Source organism: Ambystoma mexicanum, chromosome 4q (assembly GCF_040938575.1).
Source record: "Ambystoma mexicanum isolate Mex_15411 chromosome 4q, UKY_AmexF1_1, whole genome shotgun sequence".
Lineage (NCBI taxonomy): Eukaryota > Metazoa > Chordata > Amphibia > Caudata > Ambystomatidae > Ambystoma > Ambystoma mexicanum.
In genome coordinates this window covers 1,009,989,167-1,010,014,500 of record NC_090928.1, presented here as the reverse complement: position 1 = coordinate 1,010,014,500, position 25,334 = coordinate 1,009,989,167, and the positions used below count along the sequence as shown (strand labels likewise).

The 25,334-nt window shown below is 47.2% G+C and overlaps 1 protein-coding gene and 1 non-coding gene across 2 annotated transcripts in view; both read left to right on the top strand.

The window, feature by feature from the left end:
- The window catches only part of USH2A (usherin), a 4,817,015-nt gene that overhangs the window by 353,867 nt on the left and 4,437,814 nt on the right, over positions 1–25,334 (top strand). The gene's annotated exons all lie outside the window — the stretch shown is intronic.
- Positions 13,321–13,461, top strand: LOC138468595 (U4 spliceosomal RNA). Its single transcript, XR_011268352.1, has one exon. It is a non-coding gene; the product is annotated as a U4 spliceosomal RNA (small nuclear RNA).

Below are 25,334 nucleotides of genomic sequence, written 5' to 3'. Positions count from 1 at the left end.
GCATGAGCGGGGGGTGGGGGGAACAGGAGACAGATACGGGGCATGAGCGGGGGGTGGGGGGAACAGGAGACAGACACGGGGCATGAGTGGGGGGGTGGGGAGAACAGGAGACAGACACGGGGCATGAGCGGGGGGTGGGGGGAACAGGAGACAGATACGGGGCATGAGCAGGGGGTGGGGGGGTACAGGAGACAGACATGGGGCATGAGCGGGGGGCCGGGGGGCAACAGGAGAGAGACACGGGGCATGAGCGGGGGCCCGGGGGGGTACAGGAGACAGACACGGGGCATGAGCAGGGGGTGGGGTGCAACAGGAGAGAGACACAGGGCATGCGCGGGTCGTGGGGGGGTACAGGAGACAGACACGGGGCATGAGTGGGGGGTGGGGGGCAACAGGAGAGAGACACGGGGCATGAGCGGAGGGGCAACAGGAGAGAGTCATGGGGCATGAGCGGGGGTGGGGGGTACAGGAGACAGACACGGGGCATGAGCAGGGGGTGGGGGGCAACAGGAGAGAGACACGGGGCATGAGCGGGGGTGGGGGAACAGGAGACAGAGACGGGGCATGAACGGGGGCTGGAGGGGTACAGGAGACAGACACGGGGCATGAGCGGGGGGTGGGGGGCAACAGGAGACAGACACGGGGCATGAGCGGGGGGTGGGGGAACAGGAGACGGACACGGGGCATGAGCGGGGGGTGGGGGGCAGCAGGAGAGACACGGGGCATGAGCGGGGGGTGGGGGGAACAGAAGACAGACACGGGGCATGAGCGGGGGGTGGGGGGAACAACAGACATGGGGCATGAGTGGGGGGTGGGGAGAACAACAGACAGACACCGGGCATGAGCGGGGGGTGGGGAGAACAGGAGACAGACATGGGGCATGACCGGGGAGAACAGAAGACAGACACGGGGCATGAGCGAGGGGTGGGGGTGCAACAGGAGACAGACACATGGCATGAGCGGGGGGTGGGGAGAACAGGAGACAGACACGGGGCATGAGTGGGGGGTGGGGAGAACAGTAGACAGACACGGGGCATGAGCGGGGGGCAACAGGAGAGACATGGGGCATGAGCAGGGGGTGGGGGGAACAGGAGACAGACACGGGACATGAGCGGGAGGGTGGGGGGCTACAGGAGACCGACACGGGGCATGAGCGGGGGGTTGGGGGGAACAACAGAGACAGACAAGGGGCATGAGGGGTTGTGGGGGGAGGGGAGAGACATACGGGGCATGAGCAGGGGGTGGGGGGAGGGGAGAGACACACGGGGCATGAGCGGGGGGTGGGGGGAGGGGAGAGAGACACACGGGGCATGAGCAGGGGGTGGGGGGAAGGCAGAGAGACACACGGGGCATGAGCAGGGGTGGGGGGAGGGAGAAAGACACACAGGGCATGAGCAGGGGTGGGGGGAGGGAGAGAGAAACACGGGGCATGAGCGGGGGATGGGGGAGCGATAGAGACACACGGTGCATGAGCGGGGGGGTGGGGGGAGGTCGAGAGACACACGGGGCATGAGCGGTGGATGGGGGGGAGGGATAGAGACACACGGGGCATGAGCAGGGGGTGGGGGGAGGGAGAGAGACACTTGGGGCATGAGCGGGGGGTGGGGGGAGGGGTAGAGAAATGGGCATGAGCGGGGGGTGTGGGAACAGGAGACAGACACAGGGCATGAGCGGGGGGTGGGGAGAACAGGAGACAGATACGGGGCATGAGCGGGGGGTGGGGGGAACAGGAGACAGACACGGGGCATGAGCGGGGGGTGGGGGGAACAGGAGACAGATACGGGGCATGAGCGGGGGTTGGGGGAACAGGAGACAGACACGAGGCTTGAGTGGGGGGGTGGGGAGTACAGGAGACAGACACGGGGCATGAGTGCGGGGGTGGGGGGAACAGGAGACAGACACGGGCCATGAGTGGGGGGTGGGGGGAACAGGAGACAGATACGGGGCATGAGCGGGGGAAACAGGAGACAGATACGGGGCATGAGCAGGGGGATGGGGGGCAACAGGAGAGAGACATGGGGCATGAGCGGGGGCGGGGGGCAACAGGAGAGAGACACGGGGCATGAGCGGGGGGCTTGGGGGTACAGGAGACAGACACGGTGCATGAGCGGGGGGTGGGGGGTACAGGAGACAGACACGGGGCATGAGCGGGGGTGGGGGGCAACAGGAGAGAGACACGGGGCATGAGCGGGTGGGGGGAACAGGAGAGACACGGGGTATGAGCGGGGGGGCAACAAGAGAGAGACATGGGGCATGAGCGGTTGAGGGGAACAGGAGACAGACACGGGGCATGAGCGGGGGGGAGGTGAGAGACACACGGGGCATGAGCGGGGGTGGGGGGGAGGGGAGAGACACGGGGCATGAGCGGGGGGTGGGGGGAGGGGAGAGACACACGGGGAGTGAGCGGGGGGTGGGGGGAAGGGGAGAGACACACGGGGCATGAGCGGGGGGTGGGGGTGGAGACACACGGGGCATGAGCAGGAGGTGGGGGGGAGGGGAGAGACACACAGGGCAATTAGCGGGGGTGGGGGGGTTTGTATGTCAGGAGACAAACAAAAACACGGACATGAGTTAGTGCGGCAGATCCCGCTCCTCTGCCCTCCTCTGGCCACCGTGTGCGATGGCGTGAGCGGGGGGCTGGAGGAACAGGGGAGACACGGAGCATGAGCGGGGGTGGGGGGGACAGGAAGGACACACGGGGCATGAGCGGGGGTGGGGGGGACAGAAAGGACACACGGGCATAAGCGGGGGGTGGGGCAGACACGGGGCATGAGCGGGGGTGGGAGGAACAGGAGACAGACACGCTCCTGCTGACCTGACAAAGCCTCTCATGCGGGAAAGAAAGATGGCGGGCGTCTCTGAAGCCAGACGCACTGCACGCTTTCACCGCATCCAATGAGAAAGCATGTCAGATGTCCGCGGACATCATGCAAGCTGCTTGCTCAATCACCATCCTGTCCGCGGAGCGAACAGGGAAGTGTGTCCGCGAAGCGAACACAGATATCTCAAATGTTTTTTTACCTACTTTTTGGTCATTTTAAAAAAAAAAATACTGGACGGATTTTCACCAAATTTGCAAAAGCACGGTTTCGGGACCAAGCTCCTGGTCCAAATTTGGTGAAAATCCGTCCAGCGGTTTGGGCTGTCTAGGCGCGAGCAACATTTTTTTCCCATTCAGTCTATGGGAGAAAACAGAAATTTCGGGACCCCCCCTATAGCTTTTCCCCCCCCTGGACGAATCCTCACCAAACTTTGCAAAATAATTCAGAGTGAGCCATATACTTTTTCTGCAAAGTTTGGTGAGGATTCGTCCAGAGGGGCGAAGTTATAAGCTGCCCTAAAAGTGCTCTTCCTATGGAAACACCAACTTAACCATAACTACACTGCCACTATCGTCGCAGTGTAATATATATATATATATATATATATATATATATATATATATATATATATATATATATATATATACATAAATATGTGTAGAATCTGGATGTTCGATGTCGCAACTTTAGTAAGCCTGGACCTGTGAAAGAGAAGGGCTGAAAGTGTGGTGAAGCAGAAAAGCAGCTGAAAATCATGGCAGGATCGAGAAGGCTGCCTGGCCCAGTGTCAAGGATGGGGGCAGCCAAGAACTGGTTATCTGTTCAAGGAGAACGAAAGAAAGTGAGAAACAAGGCAAGCTCCTGTTAAGGTGCGACAGAACCACTATGAGTGCCAAGTTGTATTTATTTAATAACATTAAATGCAAAGAAAGGAGCTCACACATGGTCCCCTGTCACTTGGGATTGATGGAAATAGAAAATGTGCATACTGCATCAAGACTTGAAGATAGGAACGTGCTTGCACTCCCTTCTATTCTCACGAGCAGTGATACTTTGCAAGGCCGAGTTCAAAGACTATTTGAATGGCATGCGGCAGGAGTGATGATGGATGGTGGGCTAATTGGGTGGGGAGGCATGGTCAAGTCCACCCACAGGCACCTGTGGTACCAGTTTGCGTGCTGCTAGGGAGTCGAATATTCCAGAAGGGTACAAGCGTGCCTAGCAATTATAGAGGGCCATGAATTGAAGAGCTCTATAGTTTGAGAGCCAGTGGAGTTTTGTGTATCTAACAAATATTGAGGATGACTTGCACAAGGGGTGGGGATAAATTGTCCACTTGACTATAGAATACAATCACAATCCAATCCCCTACAGAAAGTATACCGAGATGTTCCCTGTAGACCTATCGCAATCCCAAGTAGGTTTTCTTAGTTTGCCACATAGTATGACGTCACGTATGATGAATCTTTGCTATATAAGGATGTTTTTCACGTGATGCTTCAAGATTATGCTGTTCGGCATCCGTTGATGTCCCTTGTGCTCCCTGTTTTAGAAAATTGACAATAGAACAGCTTTTGTTTGCCAACTTCCTGAGTCAGTCTGGTTATTGGTTTGAGAATAATTCTGCACCGACATCCATGTAGTAACATGCTTCCTCATTTAAAAAGCACCTAACTGTTCAATACTACGTGGCAGTAGTATGCACATGTTCCTCCTCAGCTTAGATAGCTGACCTCGACTTCTCAGTTCTTGACTTCTGGCCAGACAACCTCCCAACGCAGCTCCAATAACCTGCCATTCTACTGAGACACAGCCTTTCATTCTTCATCCATTGTTCTTTGGCTTATTATTCCTTGATACCAATGTCCAGTTTCTGTACAATGGTGCCTCCGCCCGCATTCTATTCACTACTTGTAACTAGCCGATAACTTGATCTATCTTGAGTTTCAGCATAGGTACAATCTTCATACTTGTGATTTCTGCAACACTTATTACTGTGCAATCTTCTTCTTTTACACTTTAAGATTCACTTCATTCTTTACTTCGTCATTTCTCCTCTAGGATCCATACATCGCCTTCATTCAGTATTTCAGAACGCTGTGCACACTTTCTTATGAATTCTTGAGTTAATTTTCTTAGCTTTTTCTCATATTCCTTGAGGGAGTTCCTCATGCAGGCTGTCTCTAACTAAAGGGTACATTCAATATTGTCATCTTAATGGATATTCTCGCTGCAGTATTGGTACAATAGCTGGTGTTAGACAGGGCACAGTCTCATGGCTCCAATACAGGGCAGGTATGGGGGTAGGATGTCCTGCGGATATGTACTTCTGCTCCTCTACAAAGCAAACCTTCACATCTTCAAATAAGACAAGGGAACACCTAAGCACAGCAAATAACAAATACAGATAAAATGCTGACCTGTATCATTTACATAAAAATATGATTATTGCACAGAAAATGTATGGTCCAATAGACGCGGCTATAACAGCAGCCACGTCTATCAGAACAACCAATGAAAAGGCAAAAATCATTGACGCGCCAATGCACATGCTTCTTATAGCTGTGTTATAGAGAAGCATTGCTGGTTCGGCTGTTATTACCCACGGATAAGACATGCCCACAAACACTTGATGTGCCATATGCTGTTATATAGCCCCAACTGCATATGGTCCCACTTTGAACCACCGGTAGCAACGCCATGCATCGGGTCGGTGCTGGATAGTGGCAGTTAAACGCACCAACCTGTTTCTGTGGCTAGGTGCGATCCTTATAAAACCAATCACTCCCTTTTTTCCTATAGCCACAGTCCTCTCATATTAAAACCCTCTCGTAGCCACGGATATCACATGTCCACGGACAGTCGATGTGCCATTTGTCTGTATATAGCCACAGCCGCACAGGCTACCACTTTGAGCCTTGCACCGCGTGGGTGCTGGGTAGCCGCGCTTATTAGACTTGAAAGATAATATCTAAGTATGGAATATTAATGACAAAAGAGATAGTAGTGATAGAATGGTAGTTACAAAGAGTTATGTTAAGAAAGATGCATGATAAAGAGAACACATCAAATGTGCTAAAATACTACACTCTGTATACTCCAACCCAGTCCTTTTAAAGACTATGTATCACATATGAATATACAAATACAATGAAATAACATCCATCACAAATAAATACACAAATACAATGAAATTACATCAAAAAACGTGAGTAAGTTAAGTAAACATACAGAACTAGAAAAGATAGAGTAGATTAAGTAAACTTGGAAAACATAGGAACCACCAATCACTCCCCTTTATTATAGTCGAGGCTATAAGGATTCTTTTAAAAAAAAGAAATCTCATTATGGAATATAAATGGAAAAAGAGACGGTTGTGATACAATAGTACTCAAAAGGTGTCAATACAATAAATGACTGCTCATGGAGCTATTGAAAATTGATGACGATAAAGTAGTTTCAGCATTCATGAGACCACAACCAATTATGGATTTCAAACAACAACATACAGTTCTACATACTCAATTTCTGTAGACATGACAAAGTACACCTATCCGATAAAGGAAATGCAGTGTTCCTTCATAACATGAACAAAGTACTTCAAATGTGCTAAAATACTAGACTCAGTTTGCCCCAAAACAGTCTTTTTAAGGACTACATTTCACATATGAATAGACAAATACAATAAAATAATACCCAAATAAATGTTTTAAATATAACTGCAGTTAGAGTTCATTGATTTTTTTATAACCGCAGTTACAAATTCTTAGTTAAGGAGGGGCTCACTTCGGTTTTTATTAATATGATAGAAGTTAAACGGTCAATACAGTAAAAGACTGCTCAGGTAGTTATGTAAGGTAGATAAAGATACAGAAAGCACAGTATAATACATGATAGTAAACTCGGTGGGGATACATTTAATAGGTACAATTACTCAAGATATGATATGATATGATATGGCATTTATAAAGTGACTATACACAAGTGTTTCAATAGCATGGGTGTGTTGGGTTCCTGACCCACGTTTGGACTATTATGCTGCAACACTTGGTGCTGTGGGTTTAGGAAATCCAAGAGGGCGGAAAAGCCCACATTTGCGCCAGAATCCTGGAGAACCGCGCAGTCTTTGCGCACAACAAAATGGTCGCCTGACCTGCCACCCACCCACCAGTGTGAGCATGAGGGGCCAGAAGCGCCATGAGTGAAAACAGTGCTAAGGAATATGGTGCTGTTCAAAATCTGTTGTTATTAATGTCAAAAATGGGTGCAATGCTGGTGCTCACCACTGCCAGAAAGACGGCATTTTAAAACCACCAGTAAAACTGAACAAATGAACCAAACCAGGCCAAAGAAAGACTTACTAAGAGGTGGATACAATGTAAAACTATATTCTGAAATGACTTGAAGGAAGTAATTGTCTAATGTATGTATTGAAAATAGCTGGGGATGTCAGCAGCTTAAGTGAATTTGGATTTAAAGCCACTAAAATCGAAATGTTTAGAATAAATGAGTGACCTACTTTTGAGTGTCACATAGGTTGCAATTGTTTAAATGTCATAGTTTTGAACTTAGAATCAGTGTTCTAGCTGCATGTGTAGAAATTGCAAGTTTGGTTTGAATGTTCAAAACTGGGAACCAAAGTGACATTTAGCTGAAGCCTGGCTTAAAGAGATTGAATTCTGCCTGACAACTACCCCCGACAGGAGTCGAAACTTGATCAGCAGCTGTGTTCCCAGGCCTGGTTGCATTCTGCTGCCCCTGCCAAAAGGAGATGACACCTCTCTAATTGAATTAGGGGAGTGGCACCAGGGGACTGCAGGAAACTGAACAAAGCACTGTCTTGGGCTCAGGCACATGTTATATTGGGGGCGAGGGTCGTAAAATAGCTTCCTCTTGGGAGAGGAGGGAGGAGAAGTGCCTCTGTGAGCAAGCTGAGCTTGGGGGAAGTGGACAAACCAGAAATTCCACCATGTGCTTTGCAAAACCACAACCCTTTGGGGCCAGAGCATAATTTTAAAAAGATGGATAATTCATAGTGCGGACTTGTAAAAATTATATAAATAATATCATCATTCTTGTGACTTTTCTGTGCACATTTTAAGAGGTGTCAGGACTCTGTGATATGTTCTGGGGAGTAGTAGCGGAAAATAAGGTTGTTACTCCAAATGTATGCATGTTAAAAATCTGACACTTTATCATCTGAAACCCATATCCCTTGTGCACATTTGTGTAAAATCTGGAAAAGTTTTCATCTGAATGAAAAGGGCAGAATTCTGTCAAAAGTGGACACGACATCTTACAAAGACAGGGATCGGATGGTTTGGTGTTACAGAAAATATGTTAACTGGACATGTAATATTAGAAAAATGGTATATAGATAAATGGGTATTTGGATCAGAAATAGATTTGTGTGCAATTTGACAAGGGGAGGATCCTCTGGCCATAAACCTACCTCATCACTCTGACTCACTGTTCCCTTCTCAAATCAGGTCAAAGAGAAATCCTTGACCTATCAAATCGTGAGTGGGTTGGGCAAAGAAAGTTAGCATCCACACCCATTTTCAAAAGACATAAAAAGAGCCACTGGAACCCAGGCAGGGACATTCATTTTCCAACCTTCAACTGAATTCCTGCGCAGCATGCTGACGGAGACTCCAGACTTCAAATCCATCAATCTCCAGAGACCATAACTTTGAACCCAGACTCCAGAACTTGTGGCAGAGAGGCCTGAATCCACAAGCTGAATCCTTTTTCAGCAGGCCTCAAAATCATTTGCAAACTATTCAACAGCCGGGCGAGCTGTTTGAATTCTTTGCCAAGAACTTTTGCCAGAACCGGTAGCAGACCCAGAAAGCAGTGCTGTATCCAGAGAGACCAGAGATCCAGAGAGACCAGACTCAGACCAGATCGCTGTGCAGTGCTGAGAGCTGACCCAGATCTCTGTGCGCAGAACCAGTACCCAGTGGTGAGAGAACCGCAGCCAATCCTGACCCGATCTGTGACAAAGTCGCATTCCTTTCCAAAATATAGTGTGAGTACTCAGCCAGAACTGTGCAAAACCAATCTCTTAGTTTAAAATAATCTAATTCAAACTATTTTAACCTATTGAGAACTGCATCATAGAAATCGTGTCCCTCCTGTTGATTCAAAGCTGCAAAACTGTCATCTGTCATTCTGAGCTTTACTTTTATTTTGAGAATCTACCTTCACAAAATCATCCGTATCTCTTGAACCGTTTGTGATAGAATCTGAGATTCTAAGCTTTCCAACAAGCTCTAAACCGACTTTCTACTCCTTATAGTTCCTTCGTAATTGCGCTCGACGCACGTGACTAAATTGCCGCAATTTGACATTTTGTTTCATTTCAGCCACGTATAAAAATATTTGTCTTTTGCTTCCATTACGGAATTCCGTTTTCAACCTGGTAACCATCCCTGAATCATTGATAGGGCTGGCCTGAACTGATTTAAAGTATCTCACACTCACCCTGAACTTCTAGAGGGAATTAAAAATCATTTTTAGTATATTTTTCCCTTCTTTGCATACCACCTTTAAAGTACTTTGCCTGTGTTTAAAATCATCCCCGTTTCTCTAAGCTTGCTAGGGGGGAACTGAATTCGTATTGTACATTTGATTGTATTTCTGAGAACTGTGTGCTCTCCCTTCCATTTTCTATTGCATAGGGGGGTGGGGGGGTGAATTGTCAAAAGGAAAAGTGATCACATTATCTCTTGTTGAAATCATATCAAATTATTTCTGTGTTGCATTCTGTCCCACCTTGCATTTCCTTGAACAATATAAGCATTCTCTGCTACCTTATTACTCTGTTCTTATTCATAAGTAACCAAGAACTGTGCTATTGTAGGGTTACCTATTGCTGATTACTGCTCATATTCACAAGTGTGCTACCAATTATCAATTTATTTATAAAAGTGTGATATATATCTATTGTTTAATTTTTCAAATAAACCTTTTCAATTTGCAAAACAAACCTACTTCTTGGCTCAGTGGGGTCAGGGGTATTCTAAGAGAGGGGCGTTATACAAGGGTTCATCATCCAGATTATAACTTGTCATAAAAATATATAAATAAGGGCTTCCCTTGAGCAATACCAGACAAGGCACTGACTTAGTGGGAATGCTTGATTGGAGTCATTAGCAGGTGACAATACACAAGCCAAAAGACAGTGTAAGGGGCATCTAAAACTAGAGTAGTGTGGCTCCTTTTTGTATAGATTTTATTAGACAATTGTCTTCTGCTTTTATCCACATTCTCACATGTAAGAATGTCTGAAAACACACAACCAAAATAGATAAGACTCCCAAATACCTACCACATCACTGAATTTTCACCCCGACATCACTATAGCTATAAAAATAACTTTTAAAAAGAAATAAAACACAGGCATTCCAAAATGTATAGCCACAGGCACAACATTACTCTTATCCAGCGGTTATCTGTAGTCCTTCAAAGCCTCTGATATAACCACATATATGGGAAAAGGGCCAGAGAAAATGCTTTCCTACCTCCCCTGGTCCTCACCAAGTGCCCCCTAATCTGTGCCAGCCTCCCCACTCCCCAGATAGCCTCCTCTCTTCCACCTACAACACACACTGTTTCTGTGATGCAGTTTGCTTTGAGATGTCAGCTATTTGAGGCTATAGTCGAGGCTACAGAAAACTTTGTGTTGCAAACCCAGTCCCTGGACCTCCAATAACTCCCAAATTTCTATTGCAGCCTGATTCATGGAATTATTTGTGCGAAAAGCGCAGATTTGCGTGCCTTTCTCCCCGAAAATCCCCATACTTCAAACTGGGATTTTCGGGGAGAAAGGCGCGCAAATCTGCGTTTTTCATGCAAATAATTCCATGAATCATGCTCTTGGTGTGCTCCACCAACCTCCTCACCTCTCGACTAAACTCGTTTGCAATAATTTTAACCTGTAAATAGCTTTTTAACTACTTTTCCGATTATCCTTAGCTATAACTGCGGTTATCTCTCACATTGAGAGAACAACAAGATGGTGATCGTTTCATTTCTAAAAGAACCTGGTTTCGGGTAAATCCCTGAGATATAGCTATTTATTTTTGAGAAGGGGCACCCCGGTCTCTGTCAAATATTTAAGAACTACTGCACAAAATCACCCCAAACCATGCATGGATCATGAGTCAACACTTAGTGGTCCAAATCCGTCCAGCTGTTTGGGCTGTGCGGTTTGACAAAAATGTACCTTGCTCATCTCTTTTGGAAAACATATTTTTTTGTCTTCTTAATAACTTTTTTACTTTTTTAACAAATCTATATGAAGCGTTGCAGTCTTGGGGAGCGGGGGGGTGGGGCTGCGAGTCTTTAATCATTTTTGTAATTTTGGTTAAATCCGTTACTCGAATGAAAAGTTATTAACAATAGAATTCTGAGGGGTCCCTATGGGAATTCGACTCACCTTAACTATAGGGCGGCTATCTGCCCTATATTAGGCATGCTTTTCTGCTAATTGGTGAAATGGCAAGGGTGACTTGTTAGGTAAATTGGGAATGCCATTATTTAATATTTAACCTATTATTCAATACAGAACATTAGATTAAATAAAACCAATTGAAACCAAAACTTCACTAGTGTGAGAAATATAGATTTTTTGAAGTTGCATTGCAGCCGTGGACGCTGGTATGTCTCACTAATAATTTGCTTGTAAATCATAATTTAGTACTTTAGTGGATTGTTTTTTTTTTTGCTTTTGTATATGGTGTTGCCTGTTTCAGTGTGTGTTTGCCCTGGAAACGTAACAATTACTAGACAATTTCCCAACAAGATGCCACATGTTTGTACTAGTTTGTAAAATTGTTGGTCACATGGAAGAAACAAATGCACTGGCCATTTTAACAGTTTGAGTGTGCTGACACTAAAGAGCCCAATTTCCCTTCTGTACTCACTAGCAGACCCTTTTTGTGTACATGGAGTTTGAATTTGTTCTTGTGCTGTGTGGATGGGTTTGGGTTAAAGTGGGTTGGTGAGTGCTTAATCTGTTCTGATATAGTAATTCGGATTAACAAGATTCACAATTCAACAAAGAATGAGGCTTTAAATGCAGAAGGCTGGTATGGATACAACAAGCTTACGATTACTGATTGTTGCACTGTTTAGTGATCCCATTTTATTGTACTTCGTATTCGTTTTTTCCCTCATAGTAAGATAGTAATGCCTTTATTGTGTCTTTCTCTTGAAGCAATATTAATAGTTGTTGCAAATTCAATGGGATTGTGCCATTTTACTTTTCAGTATGTCTTTTGAGCTTACACATAGATAAAGTGCATGGGATGTTTTGTCATGTTGTTCAATATGCTGTATTTCAAAGTCCCACATAATCAGATTGATCTATAAGTGTACTGTATAAAACTGTAATGTGTGACTTTTTAAATTGAATTTTGGGGGGGGAAATTCTAATTTGTTACGAGTGTTGTGTTGTCAATCTACAGGCAGAATGTTACATTCTTTAAATGAATGCTTGCTAATAAATATGTGGTAGCCAATAAGAGCACATGCTCAGCAGTGATAGAAAGGGCCACATTAATATTATAAGCGATATATCCTGGTCTGCTGGTTTGGTTAACATGGGCTGCCAAACTTGTCAGCAAGAATCTGACTTTGTTCTTACCTAGGATAAAAGTCATCAGACTTGGTCAGGCGACTTGACTACCTTCAAACCGCTGATACCTAAAGACATGATACAGCATCCCTTTACCTTGATGTTACCATCTTCCCCTGGTGGCACCGACGGGCATGCTCCTGAGGGGTTGGCTCTGGTGGATGTGGACCGGGGCTCAACCTCATCGTGTGGTGCTCCCAGAGTCCATGCCAACTGACTCAGGAAATCACAGATACCACATATCGCCGATAAGACATTGAGAGAACTTGCTCTGGACCCAAGGAACATTATCATTACTTATGTAATATGTCCTATAAAGCCGGAACCCAGAGAGGCCCTCAGGAATACTGTGATGGCCTGGCTTCATGAAATAACTAGTCCAGGGATCGTTAGAAGTTTCAACTTGAAGCTCCTGTGTAGGATTAAGCTGAAGTAGTGGTGTATGCAAGCCAATAGGGACTGTATAATTATTGGATGCGCCCACAGTAATCTTCCTTTTTTTCTGGCTAACTAACCATTTTTCCTACCTGCCCTCTGACTTGAATCTGATAGTGGACCGTTGATAAATCCTGCTACTGTGTTTCCTTTCTGATTATGTTATGTTTGACTTAAGTTCATGTTTTTGTATTATTTTATGTCTTGTCTGTGCGCACTGAGGCCTATGAGCCTGTTGTGCAGTATAAGAATTAAAATAAATAAATAAATATGATCATTTCATGTGTCCTTTATCACCCAATGTCAATGATAATCCTTTTACCAACCCCAGAAGGGTGAAATCCAATATTGCCCTGCAAGAGTTGGAGGCTAGGACTACAATTGTACTCATAAAACACATCACTATGCCATCAACCCCCTAGCTTTGCGCAGTGGCAGTATCGTAGCTCATGAGGTTTAATCGAGGTGCGATTATTGCTTATTGAAAACTTTATCCAATACCCCACTGTGACAGCTTGAAATATAGTTGGAATTCACAATTTTTGACAGTCTCCACAGAGGTTGAAAAAAACAGAAAATATATATATATATATATGCCATTAACCCTATTATGATGATGATAATACAATGTTTCACAATAGTTTCATCAATAAAGCCAAATCAATATTGGCATCGCTGTTTGCACACATTAAAGGTTACTATTTCTGTCACACCAAACAATGTATGTTAACATTATATTTAGCACTGTACAATTAAAATATAACCTCTAAAATATCAACAATCAACGTTTTCACACAAAAACATTGACTGAAAACAATAATGAAAGTAAACACCTTCTTATTTGCTATCACACCATTGCTTCGTTATTGCGATTTGAAATTGTGAAATGTAACATAGAAAATGAAATCTGAAGTATAAATAACTGCATTGCTGCTGACGTCAGAAGATTGAAGGAAATGATGAAAAGTACAAAATAACATGCACACTTACACCCATCCATTTACATCAGTAGCCATCTTAGTAGTGGAGTGGGCTTTATGGTGAAAAGGGGGCCAAAGTTTATTTTTTTTCTTAAGTTGTTTTTTCTTGTACATATAGAGGGATAACAAACAGATGGGTAGAAGTGGCTGTGTGCTTGTGGGGGTGGAGTTAAAGGGATGTAAGAGTGTGATGAAAACATAGAGGTTGCGTCTGCATTCTAACTATTTTGGACAGACCACATTTTGAAACAAATCTGAATACAAATAAGTAAACATTATTGCAACAATATTTTCTAAAATTACATTGAAAGGAGAATTGTCAATATTATTCAAATCAAAATGAAGGAAACTACATTTGTTTACCTTTCATATTTAAAAAAATCAAATTTAAACATACAAACAGTGCACTTTTACAGTGATTATGTGTTCTGACTTACATGCTGTCAACACCTAATTGAACATATCAAATCAGCAACCATCATCCTATAAAATTCAGTATGCATTTTTATGGGGCTTTACAGACTTAGGGCCTCATTAGAAGTATGTCAGAGATGGAAAACATTGGCGGTAATTCCACTCCGCCGTACTACGAGTATGGCCCTGGCGTGGAGGATGTGCCTTCAGCATCGTGCTGGATGTGAATCCTCCAACTCTCCCCAAAAATTGTCAAAATCGGCGGCATGGTAATTCCTCCAAAAAAGCCCCATAGAGTCCTGTGGTGCCATAAAAAATGGGGATTTAAGCCACCACTTGTAATCCAGCAGTATTTCCGCCGAACTAAGTAGCAGTAACAGTAATTCAGTTGGGTGGTATTCTGAGATGTTCCACCAGAATACTGTCCAACTCGTAATGCGGCCCTGTGGACATCTGTTCACTCATTTGTTCGTAAATATAATGCTGTGAATAAATGCTTGATATTAGTTTATTTAGCCCTGTGTGGCTGCAGTGCCGCTGAACCCATGCATACTTCTCCACAGCAGCCGTGTATGAGATCTGACACATAGCTATTGGGCACCTGAAGTCAAGATTAATATAGGTCATATTCACACATGGCTACTTCCCACTCTTCATATCTCCACTGCCGTATTGCTGCTACAAAATGGCTATGTCTTAATAGCCGCTTTATTTGTATTCAGCCGCATTTAGCTAAGCAGATATGTGTTAATTTTCCCAATTTCAGACTTATTCAGAGGAGCTAGTTTTGTCAGGTGCGTGCATATGTGTAAATGCAGGTTGCGGTGCTAGAATATTTTCACTGGATCACGGGTGAACGAACAGTTACGCCAAACGGTTCTGGTGCCAGGAGAGGAACCGTTTTCTAACACTTTACAAATCCCTTCTGTACGAGGAAATATATTTGCCAGCTTAGAAGTATCTGCCATTTCTTAATATTTCAAAGGTGAAAAACAAAGCTGACAAATGCCCCTGAGAGCCTGATACTCCTGCCACTCCAATTCAATTTCAAAGGCAGCCTTAGAAAAAGAGACTGCGGGCAAAGAATCGCAGCAACAACTGAGCCACGCATGCCCCCTTACCCAGAGAAATGTAATCTGCTGGTGTTAATTGTCTGATGCCAATATGTTTAGAATGTCCTCAACATGCACGGTCATCTGGCTACTTTAGGACATTGTCATCAATAGCTCATGTTTCCATTCTTTTTGGCACGGTTCCCTCGAGTAGGGGGGGGTTGAATCAGTCATTTTCTCTGTTATAGGCATGTCACAATTAAAATGTTAAGTATATTGTAGTAATCCTTCTAAAATGGTACTTCTCTGCCTTTGAATTTTAATCATTTTTCATGTGTGCAGTTAAGTTATTAGCTGCAGGCGGCTCGTTTATTTGTAGAGATATTTTGGGGATTCGAATGTAATACTATTTAATACTAATTATCCAATTAAGTGTGTGAAAGTCGAAGAATGTGTGCACAATCTGTGTGTGTAAACAATTGGAGCAAGTTCTACCTAGTGGTCTACGCTGCCTGTGGACACTGCTTCAGACTTGTTCCGGTACTGCCATGGGATGGGGCAGCTAAACCCATTCGTTCAGCCAAAATGTTACTTTGTCCGTTTATGTATCCTAGCAGGGGGAGGTAGCGACATTACCTGCAATATGTTGGTCTGTAGATTTCTGGATGGCTGTGTAGTTCATGGTGTGTTGGGGTGATTCAATCTTGGGCTGTATGTTTGGATGGGTTTTGACCTATTCTGTAAGGTGTGTTTTAAAGAGAAATGTTCTCCAGGAAATTAGAAGGGATGGTGCAGTGAGAAGCCATGTGAAAGGTTTATGTTATCCTTTCAAAATTTGAATATAAGAAGAGATGTCTTCTTTACTATTCTGAGCACTTAGATGAGCTAAAGTGTACGGTCTGTAGATCCTGCAGGTAATGTTGCACCAGGCTGCCACATGTAAAACGGCTGTAAATAGTCCCTGTTTTGGGAAGGCCTATCCAGGCTAGAAAATATTAGACTTTGCATTATGAATCATGCATCTGTCCGGTATTAACTTTTTTTTTTGTTGATTCACTACAGTCGTGCTGCTTTTGTCATACTTACAGGGTAATTCATGGAATAAATGTGAGCCAAAAAGGGGCGCGCAAGCGTGAAAATCCCAGCGCATGCCTGCTAAAGCCACGCACGCAGCCGTTCATCGATTCATGGAATGCGCTGCGCGTGTAAAACCTGGGATGTGCACCAAATTCGTGGGTGGCGCACGCAAGCACACACGTCACCAAACGCTGTCCGCGAAGCACACAGGAAAAGCTCACAAGAAAAGTGGGTGGAACACCGGGCGTAACACGCAGAATGGGTAACAACGTGTGAAAATGTGGGCGTAACGGGGGAAGTACAGGAGGTAAATGCTTGCAACGCCCACATGCGCGCTAACAACACCTATTCATGGAATCGAACAGGGTAAATCCATGCGCCAAAAAAATACGCCCACAGGCCTAAACACGTCCGCCACACGAAGGCAGGCGGTAGCGTCCCTGCGCGTAACAAAACTGTGCGCAAACAACAAACACGTATATACAGCTACAATGAATGTCCCATTCTGTGGCCCCCTACGAGAAATGACATGTCACGCAACGGACAGGCATCCCATAAAAGCAAGAAAAAGAGATAAGCAACTGCTGTAGCCCACGTGCATGTTAAAAAACACACACAGTACGCTGTGGCAGCCAGGAACCCCAAAAATACGTACATGATCAACACGCAGGCTAGTATGGGCTGAAAAAAAGGGCTACGCGACAAACAGGGACACCCACAGTGGGAAAAATAGCGTGTGCGATTCACGGTCTGCCTTGCGTGTAGAAGAAGAACACATAGCCAACACCCACCCGCTGTGAAGTAATCGCGTGTGAACCCCAACGCCTGGAAAACACACGCACCGCTTTTCACGAAAAGCACGTACAGAGCGATGGAAATCCACATGGGACTTTCAACCCGTTGCAGGGAAACACCCGCGCATGTTACGTCAGTTACGCGCTTACGCGCTAAGGGCCTTTCCTCGAATTACACGCTGACGTGCAGTTTTCTCACGTGCCAAATCACTCTGTATCAAGCTGGCCACGCGACAACACACGGAAGACCACGCTCCTGCCCACAAACCCAATTTACTGCCCCCCAGATCCCCGAGCAGCCTCCCACAAGCCAACTGCTGCTGTCTGCCTGCCTGCTGCCACTGTGCCCTGCCATTTGGTGCCTGCACATCTGCCATTTGCATGGGTCCAGTTGCTGTGACCACCCCTGCTGGAACAGAAGATCCCAGACTGGTGTTCCATCACTCCACAGCCCATCCCCAGTTGCCCACCCACACCTGCCTCGGGGGTCGCCATGTTGGGGCAAACACCATCAGAGACCACTGGCGACCCCCAGCCAGAGAGGCAGAGGGCTACCAGATTCAGTGACAAGGAAGTTGGTATCCTGGTGGAGCAAGTTCTGGGGCATTGTGATGCCCTCTTCACACCATCGTGCGCCGACAAGGAAGGACGGGCGAGGATATGGGAGGACATAGTGGGTGCCATCAATGTGGAGGGGGTGGCACCCCGCGACATCAAACACGTCCGGAAGCGCTGGGAGGACTACAAATCCAGGACCCTCAAGAAGGCCCGGTGACTTTTGGAGGCAGCGGATACAGTGGGGCACCAGGCCCATCTTACCACCCAGCAGATAAGGGTCCTGGAGCGCATTCACCCAGTACTTCACCACCAGATCCTCAGGATGTAGGTCCGTCTGGAGTCGAGCGGTAAGTGGCCATGCATTCACATTCGAAACAGTGCATGTTGAAGCGTGGTGGTAGTTAGCTACTCGGCTGTATGTGTGACGTGGGTCATGTATGGATGTGTGTGTGCCGGGAAATGATGGTGCTGCATGTGAGTCTAGTCAGGCATGACCCACATGGATGGTGTATGTGTTACAATGCATCATGCTGAGCAGCATGCGGAATGCACACATGTATGCATGTCTGTGTCTGTACCTTGACATGTTTGTGGTGTGATAGATGTGTGCTGCTGTCATGGACATGCATGATGTACATGTCCATGTGTCAGAGTAGTGTGTGCGCCATGGATGCATGACACATGTCTGTGACAATGTGTTGAATGACTGATACAGCCTACTCATCCTTGTATCCACTGTGTCTGTGGGCATACGGTGCCAGATGCATGACCCTCCGGTGATGAGTCTGCAGGTGATCAGTATGCCCCATGATGCATGTGAGTTTCAGCCCACCATTGGATGTATGTACGGTGCGGTGGACATGGATGCAAGATTCTGTTGCATGTACCATGCCGGTTTCTGCATGTGTGTTGCCTCCACTGATGTGTTGTTGGGAGACATGATGGAAGTGAATTTTGACAGTGCCACTCATGCGCTATTGCTTCCTGTCTAGGGGTCTATTGTACAGTACCCTGATGCTTGTGTTCTATGTCTCCCTCTACACAGCGGTGAGTGAAGAAGAGGGCGGAGACAGCGCTGTGGAGCAAATTGGCGGGGATGCCTCCATCGACCGGCGATGCAAGGCCCAGTCACCCTCCCAGGAATTACCATCATCTGGGAGTGAGGGGACTGGTGCCACATCTGCCACTACGGCTGCAGCGGAAGGGGTGGGTGAGCCCCCACAGGAGCTTGCGACGGCGGAAGACGGTGTGGAGCCATCCAGGTTGGTGGTGTGCACAGAGGAGGAGGAGGCCGTGACTGAGCCATACATGGGGCCTGGTGGGATGGTACCACTGGTGCAAGTGGTACAGTCCAGGGGCAGGTGCAGGAGGCAGCACAGGTCGCCGTGGAGGGGCCTGTGCATGTCACTGTCCCTGACACTGTGACTGCACCACCATGCACCAGCAGGGATGCCCCATCCCAGGCCTGTCCGCAGATACGGGGGAGGTCCATGTCATCTGGCACTCCTCTACCTGCGGACGAGGGGACCTGTGACCGTATGGAGTCCGTCCTGGTTGGTGTCGCGTTGCGCACGTGTGACATTCGTGATGACGTTCGTGCTTCCTGGGGGACCACGCACGTCATCACAAAGAGCTGCGTGACGACGTGGCCCAGTTGGGAGGGGCCATGTTCGGGGGTTTCCTACATGTGTCGGGCACTCTGGTGGCCCTCTCCTCTTCTGTGCAGGCTATGCACCAGTCGTTCTCCATGCTGTCTTCCACAGCTAGCTCAGTGGAGATCCCATCCCTGCCACAGTCGGGAGTCGGAGATCCAGCAGGGGTGGACACCACAGCAACTGGACCCCAGCAGATGGAGGATGTGCCAGCATAATCGGGCAGGGCACGTGCACGACGGCGCTGGTGGTTTCCATCAGCCCGGATGTCGTCGTGCTGGCAGAGGCAGTTGCGTCGGAGGCAGCGGCAGGCTCAGTGTGGGAGGCATCATGGCTCGGGGCCATCAACATCAGAGGGGCAGGCATCGGCCGGAGGGCAGGAGGACCCTGGAATGGGAGTGTCTTCCGTGTGGCACCGGTTGGGCCAGCGGATAGATGCAGAGCGGCTGTGGGCGGAGGAGGCATGGCACACTATGGTCAGGGCGAACTCCAAGCGCAGGGCATTGAAGCGGGCTGAGTGCCTGAAGGCAACTCGCAGGGAGTTGGAACAGGCCATGACTGCATCCCTGCGAGACCTCGAGGACAGGGAAGAGGCCCGCCGCCGGGACATCAACGTGGAGTTTGATGATGCCCTGGCCCAGAACATCACTGAGTAAGCCGTAGGACTTGCCCGCCGCCATTGTATATAGTTATATAGTTCATTAGTCTTAGGTGTCCTTTGTTTTTCTTTTATTTTGGAGTTAATGGACATTGCTCCACTTCGTGTATATAGTTTTTTCTTCATAGGACTTTTTTGTAGGTTTCCTTTTGTTTGTGGATCATGGACCATTTGGACTTCCATTGTATATAGTTGCAGGCTTGTACATACTCTCTTTTTCTATATTCCCATGGATCATTTTTTTTTAATTTGGATTATGATTTCATTATGGACATTGGCAATGGACCACTTTTTTATTGTACATGATTTTTCTTTTTTTTACTTGATTGGATTTACAATTTGTTTTTCCTTAATCTGTCATTGTACATTGATTTTTACAATTCCTCCAAGTCAGTTCATTATGTTTTTAATACATTTTTCTCTAACTTCTAAATTGGTGTTGTGCTCCGTCATTGGTTTTGTGCATGTCTCATTGAACATTTCCTCAGTCATGTGTTGCCACTGTGTGGCTCCGTTGTGCATTCCTGCATGGGCATGGTGGTTCATTTAGAGTATCATGGCATGTGTAATTTGGGAGTGGGTTCTGTGGATGGTTGTATGCTTGGACTGGGGGGGAAGGGGGATTAGGGTTGGCTTTAAGGACATGGCTCTGTTTTGTTAGGACATGTTGTTTGTTGGGACATGAGTCGGGGCCTGCTGGCAGGTGCCCATCAATGGTGGGTGGGGTGCATGGGGACATGAGTCGGGGCCTGCTGGCAGGTGCCCGTCAATGGTGGGTGGGTGGGGGTGCAGGAGGACATGAGTCGGGGACTGCTGGCAGGTGCCCATCAATGGTGGGTGGGTGGGGGTGCAGGGGAACATGAGTCGGGGCCTGCTGGCAGGTGCCCATCAATGGTGGGTAGGTGCGGGTACAGGGGGACATGAGTCGGGGCCTGCTGGCAGGTGCCCGTCACTGCTGGGTGGGTCATGTGTTGGGGCTCACAAGTGCATGGTGCCATGTGGGCTGCATGTGGGGCATGGCCAGGGTGGATGGGCTGCCTGCAGGGCATGGCCAGGGGTGTAGGGTAGTCCCCTGTAGTGTGGGCTGCCTGCAGGGCCTGGGGAGATGGGAGGGGGCAGACCCAGGAGGATCCACACTGCCAAATCGTGAGTAATACTCCAAGCGCACCCCTGGAATACACGTACCCCTCTTGCGCTAGCGAAATCATGTGTAAAACTTCACACGCACCCCTCAAAATACACATACCTCTCTCGCGCTAGCGAAATTGCATGTAAAACTTCACACGCACCCCTCAAAATACACGTACCCCTCTCGCGCTAGCAAAATCGCGTGTAAAACTTCACACACACCCCTCAGAATACACGTACCCCGCTTGCACAGGGCCTGTCGCGTGTGAAACTCCATGCGTACCCCACAAATACACGTACCTCGCTCGCACAGGCCCTGACGCGTGTGAAACTCCCCGTGTACCCCACAAATACACGTACCACACTCGCACAGGGCCTGTCGCGTGTGAAACTCCCTGCGTACCCCACAAATACACGTACCACGCTCACCCAAGGACTATCGCGTGTGAAACTCCCTGCGTACCCCACAAATACACGTACCACACTAGCCCAAGGCCTATCGTGTCTGAAACTTCCCACGCACCCCCGAAATACACATACCCCGCTCGCACATGGCCTATCGCGTGTGAAACTCCCCGCGTACCCCACAAATACACGTACCCCGCTCGCACAAGGCCTATCACATTTGATACTCCCCTCGCATCCCGAAATACACGTAGTCCGCTCTCGCCCAAGGCCTATCGTGTGTGAAAATCCATGCGCACCCCCGAAATACACGCAGGCACTGCATCCATCCTGGCCATGCCCCACAGGCAGCTCACTCACCCTCCCCATGCCTCGCAGGCAGCCCATCCACCCAGGGCATGCCCCGCAGGCAGCCCACGCCACGGGGGTGGTTTTTCTACACAATGTGCCTGGCGCAAGTGGTGTACGTGTATTCTGAGGGGTGCGCCAGTACCTTTTCACGCTTTGGGTGCCGTGAGCAGGGTGCGCATAGTATTTTCATGCGATTACAGTGTACCGCCCTGTAAACTGGTGCAGGGTTAGCACAGACCTTTGCGCTGCATTGGGGATTTCAATGTCTTTTCCTTGCGCAAGGGGCGTTCTTGGGGGCGTCACTGGCACTGCGGGATGTTCTCTGCGCCAGCGCTCAAAATGGCTTGGGAATTCCATGAATACACGGTGAGCCAGAATGCTGTTTAGCGCACACGGCTGGCGCTCCCTCTTTGTGCTGCTCGCGTGCGCTGCCTCTGCGCTGAAATCTATGTATTATCCCCTTTGTATGGAGATCCCAAATCAGAAAGATTTCTGGTCCGGATTCAGTTTGCTGTTTTTAAAAAGGAAGCAGCATGATTTTGTGCTGGAGACTATTTTTCGTCACTGTTCATGGCCGTTCAGGGCTCAGGGGAGGGAGTAGAGTGGCTTTGCATGCTGTTTTTTTCTTGGGTTTGGTTTCTACATGCCGTAGCTCACCATGACATGGCAGAAGTCTCGAAAGTCTGACCATGGCTGAGCAATAGACAGTCTTTGTGTCCTTAGGCACTTTGCACACCAGCAGAAACCTAGAGTTGTGGTAACCACACCATAAATAAATGAGAAAACCCACAAATCTGAGGGTTTGTTTTGCTTGCTTTTATGGGAGCTGTTGCAAAATTGGCAAATTCAGATTTCTGACATACAGCCCTTGCCAAATGTTGTCGTAGGGTAGTAAGTAGAAGGGCTTTGCTTGGACCTGGCTTTAACATGCCCCAGCTCATCATGCAGTGAGTACATTCCAGACATTCCCCCTGGTGCAGCGAACACCTTTTCTCCAGCTAACTCTCCTTGTGACGGTGTGCCCCTTAGAATACAGTTGAGTGCCACGATAAATTTGGTCCAGTTGTATGCATATATCCTCCACCTTTTCCTTTTAATGCCTTCCTGAACTTCTTATCTATCCCTCGCCCTCATCCCAACTGGCTACCCGGCTTTGCTTTTCTCTACCACTACTGAATGTTCTAGCATACTCTTCCTTTGCTCTGACAACCTCTGTCTGGCTACAGCAGAATGTGTCTACTATAGCCTGCACCCACAGAGAGCCATCACTAGCTCACAAGTGAATTTTAGCAATTAAAGAAAGACCAAGATGGCCTTCCCCATCACCCAACAGGGATTGTTATTGAATAAAGGCCCCCATAGAGGCGTTATCCACTACACCATTGGGAATGTAATACAAAATTAAAAGCCCCATGTAGGCCTGCACCATGCAACGTCCCAGGATCCCAGTAGGGTCCATATTGGAAATAAGTGGGGCTTACCAGATCATTTAAGTCCTCCCATAGCCTTCCCTTGCCGCACCCAGGAGCCAGGTAGGGGATTTGCAAAGGTAAGTTGGTCAATCCAGGAGGGGGTTGGGTGTTTAAGTAAGCCTATGTGAATGCTTTAGTGTGGGTTAGTTGGGTGAGGACAGGAGGAGGTGGAGGACGACTGAGAGACCAGAGCAGGCAAGAGCGAGAGGAGTGCAGAGTCTATTATAATCAGGGGTATGCAGAGTGTATGTGTGTGAGAGCTTGGGACTGTGGGTAGTAGAAATGGCTGAGTGGTAGTGGTAGTTGGGATTGAAGACAGCAGGTTTCCGGGAGTAGCATTGAGAGAAACAGGCAGTAGAGTGGTAGTTGGTTCATAACAGAGGGCAATAGTGTGCACTAGTGAGTACAGAGACAACCAAACTAGTAGTGTTTTGGGCAGTGAAAGTATTAAAGGTATAGTGTGAGCAATGAGGTAAGAACAATAATAGACATAGATTTGTAAGAATGACTGTGAGTAGGTGATTAAAAGTAGCTATCTACACAGCGTGAAACAGGGATTGTTACCCAAAGAATAGCAAAATGCAGGGAGGTTGAGTGAGAGGATGGAGGAAAAGGGAAGTAACAGAGCTAGAGGGGTAATTCCAGGTATGAGTGATAGTGAGAACAGGAGTATTAGTAGAAAAAGTCAAAGAATGGATATGGAAAGGCAGAGTGGCATGGTAGGAGAACATCTTAAAGAGACCAGAACAGTGAAAGGTAAGGTACAAGCGTGTGTGAGAGATGTGAGAGTGACCCCGGGCAGAAGAAGGCACCATCCCTAACTACTGAGACTACTAAGCGGGCTTGGTTAGGGAAAGCCTAGAACACCCCTATGGAGTCAGGTAGTCAATGTCTCTGGGAAACCACACTTAGCCCCAGGAAGAAAGATAGACAGTAGGGGTTACTGGTGAAAGAGTTACTAAAATCCCCCATTAGGGATGTCTGGGTTATGTAGGCAGGGAGAAGGCCAGGGTAGACAAGGTAGAGAGGGACGACCCTAGCCTTGATAGTCCTTGATACCTTTACCCAGAAGATACAGCTATCTTATAGGTTACTCTTTTACAATAAACACCTTGCACTTGCTATCAGAGGCAGCGTGGTTCTTTGTGGCCGGCCACCCAATCACACATACCTCATATGCTATCATTGTTTTCGGTAAACACATGTACCTAATTTCTAATCTCTGAACACCTTATTGCATCAGTGCATATCTTTTAATTTGTTGTGAGTCAAAAGAACAAGGCCTGTGTTTATATATCAAAGAGGAGCCCTTCGCAAAACAATGATTCCATGGCTTTAAAGATGTAGGTGTTCTCCCAGTATGAGAACCAGCTGGGAATGCCCTTATTGAGTCGGGCTGGCAACATTCATTGTCTTGGACATCCCTGCTTCCTTCAAGACTAGGGATCACCATAATGTTTTAACCCACCTACTTCACCTCTAGGACATCTCTATCACAGCTCTGGAATGGATTCACTGTGTGGTCAAGAACTGAAAGGTAATATGCCAATCCTGTAGAATGGCCAAACACTCTTCCCCAAGTGCTGATCACATGACAAACAACGTGGGCAGAATTCATCAGTGTACACCTGCATTCTCTAGGACACCTGCACACCTCCCCCTATAGGCCATAATTTCCAGCTGCAGGCTACGTGTGCCCTTCACTTATTTTCCTCCCCTACCCGCCTCCATGGAATCTCACTGCTCCTCAACCCCCAACTTGCCTGTTCCCCCCTGGTCTGGGCTCATTCCGCATAGCAACCATGGAGAAGGGACTTACTCCCTTTATTATTTTTGTTGGTATTTTTCTTTATAGGGAAATTGGGCATGCACAATATGCAAAGAGCCACCGTT